This window comes from Camellia sinensis, chromosome 10 (assembly GCF_055761805.1).
Source record: "Camellia sinensis isolate YWXY chromosome 10, ASM5576180v1, whole genome shotgun sequence".
In the NCBI taxonomy this organism is placed as follows: Eukaryota; Viridiplantae; Streptophyta; class Magnoliopsida; order Ericales; family Theaceae; genus Camellia; species Camellia sinensis.
Window position 1 is genome coordinate 14,894,240 of NC_138970.1, and position 7,188 is coordinate 14,901,427.

The window sequence follows — 7,188 nt, forward strand, 5'->3', positions numbered from 1 at the left end:
CAAGCCTCCACACCTAGATCAGCCAGAGGCGTCTGGGAAAGATAATGAAGCAGAGAAACAAAAGGAGAAGCAACTCGAAGATGAGGCCGTATTGAGACAATTGAAAAAGATACAAGCAGACATCTCCATCTGGGGACTGCTTATGGCTTCTCGAGTACATAGACAAGCTGTCCTTACAGCCATGGACAAGGCCAAGCTGTCCATAGACACCACGCCCGAGCAGCTGGTGGGATTAGTCTTTTCAGGAGGAAATTCCCCAGCATTGAGTTTTTCTGACAAAGAGCTGCCACCCGAGGGTGCGAACCATAACAAGCCGCTCTACATCTCTGTCGAGTGCAGAGATAAATGGATACCTGTGGTACTTGTCGACACGGGATCCGCTATCAATGTTTGCCCGGCAAGGACAGCTTATGCGATTGGTTTGAAAGTCGCGGATTTTATACCAACGGCCCAGGTGATTCGGGCGTATGATAACACAAGCCGGGAGGTAATGGGGACAGTTAAGATTCAAACAAAGGTTGGGCCCGGACAGCACGAGATAGATTTCCATGTCTTGGAGGTTCCTGCAACGTTCAACTTGCTTTCGGGACGGCCGTGGCTGCATCAGGTAAAGGCGGTCTCCTCTACCTTACATCAAGTGGTGAAATACCCCTATGGGAAGGGAGTAGCCATTGTGTTTGGAAATTCATCAATTCATCCACCACCAGAGGTGTCTACGCCTGTTCTAGAAATTGAGCATGGTATAGAAGATGTGTTCATATCAGGTTTTACCTTGGCCGAGGCTCGGGTTGTACAGAACATCATGGAAGCTAACGAAGGGGTGTATGTCAGTGCCCAAGCAGTTTATCTCATGAACAAACTCCAGCACATCCCCGGGATGGGATTAGGCAAGAGCGGTAGGAAAGGTGCCGCAGCATCGACCGAAGTGCCACATAACCCCCATACCTTTGGTTTGGGCTACCTACCCACCAAAGAGGATTGGATAAGGAAAGGAAAGGAAATGGCCGGAAGGGCCAGGGCGAAACAGATGGGGAAGCCCTTTGACTTGATGCACCAGCCCATTCGGGGGACCCTGAACGGACGTTTCGTCCGGGAGGGGGAGGACTTTCCGTTCTGTGGCTTCCCGGAGCCGTGGCTCAATGCGGAGATGAAGCGCGTACCGGGATTTGAAATTTTCTTTGATTTACAGTTACCCGAGGATGACATCGCCGAAGGGCAGGCAGATCTATCGGCTGAGGCCAAGCAAAGTAAGGAGGTACAGTCCGAGGACGCTGAAAATGAAATGGGGGCAGCGCTGGCATGTCTGCTGTCAGATCCTCCGATCGAACAGAGGTGCTTGGAGGATAGCTCCTCGGTATGTGTGATTGGGAATGAAGCGGCTGCGGGCCTACCATCAGCTATTTTGGATGCATCCATCGCACCTTCTCTCATCTGGCAATATGAAGAAGGCTTTCTATCAAGTAGCACCGGGTCAGGTAGTGAGCCGGAATCTGATTCTACCGAATCTTGTACGTCGGAATCAGATTCTAGCTCAACTGAGTCTGAGTCCGGTATTCCCGGGGGTGATAACCCGGATACCACCGTCCTGTCTAGGTCATCTTTTTCATTTTCTTTTGAGTCTGTTGTAACGGAAGAATTCGACGGCTCGGAAGTATTTAATGAGAACGACGTGGATGTGGTTTCGGAGTATTTTTCTGTGCCTTTGATTTATTGCTTAAATCAGGATTTTCAAAATTTTGATGAAAACGACGAGGAAGAAATTCCTTCGGTTTTGCAACGGTTAATTGATCAAGAGCAGGAAAGATTTGTTAAACCTTTAATGGATGAAATCACTACTGTGAATGTTGGTACTGAAAAGGACCCGCGGCTGGTCCAGATCGGGTCCACGTTGTCTTCTGAGGAACGCGAGCGCTTAGTCGCTTTGTTAAAAGATTTCAAAGATGTTTTCGCGTGGTCCTACGAAGACATGCCTGGAATCGATCCTGAGATTGTACAGCACCGGATCCCTCTTGATCCCGAGGCCCGACCTGTCAAACAGAAGCTCAGGAGGATCCGCCCTGATTGGGCCATTAAGATCAAGGAAGAGGTCACCAAGCAGATTGATGCAGGCTTCCTGTTGGTGTCTGAGTATCCGACTTGGTTGGCCAACATTGTTCCGGTGCCGAAGAAAGACGGCAGAATTCGGGTCTGTGTAGACTTCAGAGACTTGAACAGGGCCAGTCCGAAGGACGACTTTCCCTTGCCACACATCGATGAACTGGTAGATTTCACGGCAGGACATGCCTTGCTTTCGTTTACGGATGGTTTCTCAGGCTATAATCAGATAGTAATGGCGCCCGAGGATCGGGAGAAGACTGCATTCACTACCCCGTGGGGTACATATTGTTATCGAGTGATGCCATTTGGGCTGAAAAACGCGGGAGCTACCTATTAGCGGGCATCAACTACGATATTGCATGATATGATCCATAAAGAGGTCGAGGTTTATGTAGACGACATGATTGTCAAGTCCAAAGAAAGAGAGGGCCACTACACCGCCTTACAAAAGTTTTTTCAAAGGATCAGAGAATTTCGGCTGCGGCTAAATCCCCAGAAGTGTACTTTTGGTGTTACAGCAGGAAAGATGCTAGGGTTTCTGATAACGCAAAGGGGCATCGAGGTCGACCCTTCCAAAATCAAGGCCATCTTAGAAATGCCACCACCAAGGACTGAAAAGGAGGTGCGAGGCTTTCTAGGTAAAGTGCAATTCATAAGGCGGTTTATCTCTAAACTAACCTTGACTTGTGAACCACTTTTTGGCCTCCTGAAGAAAGGAAAGAAATTCCAATGGGACGGCCGATGTCAAGCAGCTTTTGAGCAGATCAAAGAGTATCTACAGAACCCGCCTGTATTGTCACCGCCAGAACCGGGGAGACCGCTGATATTGTATCTTTCGGTAACTGAGACCACCATGGGCTGCATGCTCGCACAGGAGTCAGAAGACAAAGTGGAAAGGGCTGTCTACTATCTGAGCAAGAAGATGCTGGATTACGAGACCCGCTATACACCACTGGAGAAGGCTTGTTTGGCCTTGGTATGGGCTACCCGGAAGCTGCGACACTACCTGTTAGCTCACTCTGTAATGTTGGTTTCACGTTTGGATCCCATCAAATATCTTTTCGAGAAACCAGCACTTACAGGTAGGCTAGCTCGTTGGTTGCTATTGCTTTCCGAATTTGACTTGAAGTATGTAACACGCAAGTCGGTGAAAGGGAGAGCGGTAGCGGAGTTCCTTGCCGACCACCCGGTTGAGGGGGATGAAGCGGTTGAGTACCTATTCCCAGATGAAGCGATTCTGCATATCGAGGATGAAACTTGGACGATGTACTTTGACGGAGCGTCAAACCAGTATGGGTATGGGATAGGGGTGTTGCTGATAGCGCCTGACGATTCCCGTATCCCTTTGGCATTCAAGCTCCAGTTCAGAGTCTCGAACAATGAGGCAGAGTATGAGGCATGTATTGCTGGTCTGGAAGCAGCCCTAGAGCTAGGGGTAAGACGGCTGGACGTCATTGGGGACTCGAATCTTGTTGTATCTCAAGCAAAAGGAGACTGGAAGGTCAAGGAGGAAAGGATGATAATTTACCACCAAACCTTGGATTTGTTAATTCCTCGGTTCGAGAAACTAAATTTCACCCACCTCGTAAGAGAGAACAACAGGTTTGCAGATTTGTTAGCAACTCTATCTTCCATGATAGACATCCCGTCGGGAGTCCGGATGCGTCCAGTAATCATTGATCAGAAGTTTGCGCCAGTATACGAGTCGGTTTCCGCCATAGATGAGGCCCAAGACGACAACCCCTGGTATTACGATATTTGGAACTTCTTGGAAAAGGAGACGTATCCGATAGGGGCAAGCGCTAAGGATAAAAGGGCCATTAGAAGAATGGCTATTCAGTTCATCATCTGCGGAGGTAAGCTGTACAAAAGAGGTCATCTGGGAATGCATAAGCTCTGTGTAGAAACTGAAGAGTCGAAGCGCCTAATGGAGGCCATCCATGGAAGAGAGTGCGGTGCACACATGAATGGAGTGATGTTGGCCAGAAAGATCCTTAGGCAGGGTTACTACTGGTCGACCATGGTAGAGGATTGTATCGGCTTTGTTCGGCGATGCCACAAATGCCAGATCCATGCGAACCGTATGAATATCCCACCATCCAAGTTGTACAACATGACTTCCCCGTGGCCGTTCTCCGTGTGGGGGATTGATGTGATCGGAGCTGTTACCCCGAAGGGATCGAACGGACATGAGTATATCCTCGTAGCGATAGATTATTTCACGAAGTGGGTCGAGGCCCAATCATACGCGGTGTTGAAAGCGTCGCACGTCGCAAAGTTCATCAGGAACAACATCATTTGTCGCTACGGGGTGCCAAATGAGATCATCTCGGATAATGGATCCCACTTTAAGAAAGAAGTGGTCGACTTGTTGGAAAAGTATAACGTGGCTTTTCATAAGTCATCTACGTATCGGCCGCAAACCAATGGAGCAGTTGAGGCCGCCAACAAGAACATCAAGCATATACTGCGAAAAATGGTGGAGACCTATCGAGATTGGCCAGATAAGTTGCCGTTCGCTCTGTGGGGCTACAGGACTTCGATTAGAACCTCCACCGGAGCAACTCCATATTCGTTAGTGTATGGAATGGAGGCTGTTCTACCTATTGAAATTGAAGTTCCGTCTTTACGGGTATTGGCCAAGTGCCAGATAGCTGAGGCAGATTGGCAGCAGAGCAGGTTCGAGGAACTAATGCTCTTTGATGAAAGAAGACTGAAAGCACTGTACCACGTTCAGAGTTATCAGCGCAGGATTGCTCGGGCTTTTAACAAGAAGGTTAAGTCCAGAAATCTAAAGGAAGGGGATTTGGTACTCAAAGACAACCGAGCTCCCATCCACGACCCGAGGGGCAAGTTCAGACCCAATTGGACTGGTCCCTACATCATCAAAACTATCTGGTCAGGCGGAGCTGTGGTTCTGATGGACTTAGATGGCTTAGAATTCTCTCAACCGATCAATATGGACAAGTTGAAGAAATACTACCCTTGAGAGGCTCGCTAGGCCGAAAACCCGAAAGGGAGACCTAGGCAAAAGTTAGAGCACAAAAAATTAGAAAATATAAAAACTGAGCTCGCAAGGTTGAAAACCCGCAAAGGGCGGCCTTGGCAAAAGTTAGAGCGCAAAAGGAGAGTGAAAATACTCGAGCGAACCTAAACCGGAACTACGTAAGGCTTGATTCCCATGTTTGGGATACGTAGGCAGCTTCATCCTGAAGTTCAGCCATAACACTTCCCCGATCAACTTTGTCCATTTGATCATCTCAGCCATCTTTGTCCATCAGCATTCGTTGGAATCTCCGGTGCAGTGCCACTCAGACTAGGGGCAACTTTCCGTTGCTATGCAGTGCTGCGACGCTCTTCAGACTAGGGGCAACTTTCCAGTTGCGGGAATCTGGGGTTGTGCATCTCAGTGACAAATCTCAGGCGTGTCCAGTTCTGATCCACATCAAAAATGTTTTTGAAAAGTTTTAATATAAGCTGACTTCGTTCAAATAATCTTTTTACAACTTCGACCATTTTCGGACCAAAGTGGAAAATTCTTAGTACCAGAACTTTCAATTTCATTGATTTCAAAACAAAGTTCTCCTGCTCTTACAAACAATTGAAGTTGCTTTTTTATTACATTCAGGAAAGAAAACTTGAAAGTACTAATAAAGCAATAAATCTAGGGCATGGTCAAATCAGGTGTTCCTGTGCCCCCTCCCAGAGCTGGTCGAAGCCTCTGATGCCAAGCTGGGCCCGATCTGTGCTTCTTCATTGAGCCAATCTATGCACTCGTCAGATAAAGTGCAACTGAAAGTAGGAGCGGGGGCCAGGAGTTCTCTCATCCTCCACGCAGTGGCCTGCCAGGCAAGCTGCGCACCCCGGGCTGGGAATGTAGCAGGATACTCTATCCCCTCTGGCGGGCAGGTCTGATCATGGCCAAATTGGCGTCGAATCCGAAATGGGAAATAGAATACACAATGAGTGAGACCAACCAGTTGAATTCCAGTCTGTCGAGGCATGTTGTAACTCATTGCCGGAAGGTTCAACCAAGGGCACCGCCAAGCAATACGGTCTGCGGACAAGTGGCACATCCAAGCGAACCACCATTCCTTATCCAAGGCATTGACCAGACGATGCCGGAAGAAGTAGCCGCGAGCTGAATATGCTGGGCAGGAGTCCACAACCTGCAATTTATCCATCAACCACACCTGTGGAGGGATTGAAAAATGAGAGATTAAAGAATAGAGAGATGTACGAGGAGAGAAAAGTGAGAATGGGGTTTTGTGAGAAAAAGACTGAGCTCGAGGGCCGAGTGATGTGAGCAATACAGAAATGCGAGATTGGGTGGGAAATATTACCTGTAACAGTAGTGGACTCCCTGCCAACCTAGTCGTCTCATGACGGTAAAAGGCGTCTAAGCCCATTAGTGTCTCGGCCAGAACCATGGCGATACAGCTCTTGCTCTCTCTCAAGCCTCGAGCAACCTCAATCAGCCGGACACTAGCCCCTCCAGAGCCCGAAATGAACAGGAAATGAGACAGCATGCACAAGCAGAGGGCATGTCGCCGGAAGCCTTGCCAGTGATGGTTGCTGCGATTACCAGCATCAGAAAATCGATTGGCCAAACTCGGAATGTCTAACATCCCATCGTCCGTCAAAGACCGAGCATCGCACATGCTGAGTCCACACATGCGCCCTAAGGATTGGACATGGCCAAAATTAAGTTGGGGTAGGAGCTCCTCGTCGCGCTCGGACTCCATTAAGGCTCGGAAATCTTCAAAGGTAGGACACATCTCTTGCCCGGCGAAGCTAAAGACATGTGTCACCGGATTCCAAAATCTTGCCGCGGCGTGAAGAAACGGGAGATGCAACGGGGTACGACCCAGAGTGAATAGTGCATTTATGCCGAAACCCCGGAAATTCACCTTTTCCGAGCCATCCAAGCTAGCAATCCAAGCTGTGAGATTTTGAGCAAGAAACTCTTCCATTGGAGCAAATCAGTGTGAAAATGAGGAAAACTACGAAGCTGAGATCTTTTGTAGGAGATAAGGTTGAGTGGGGGGACAGGTGTCAACATTCTGGTGGTTCCCCTCGTTTAGTGCCGAC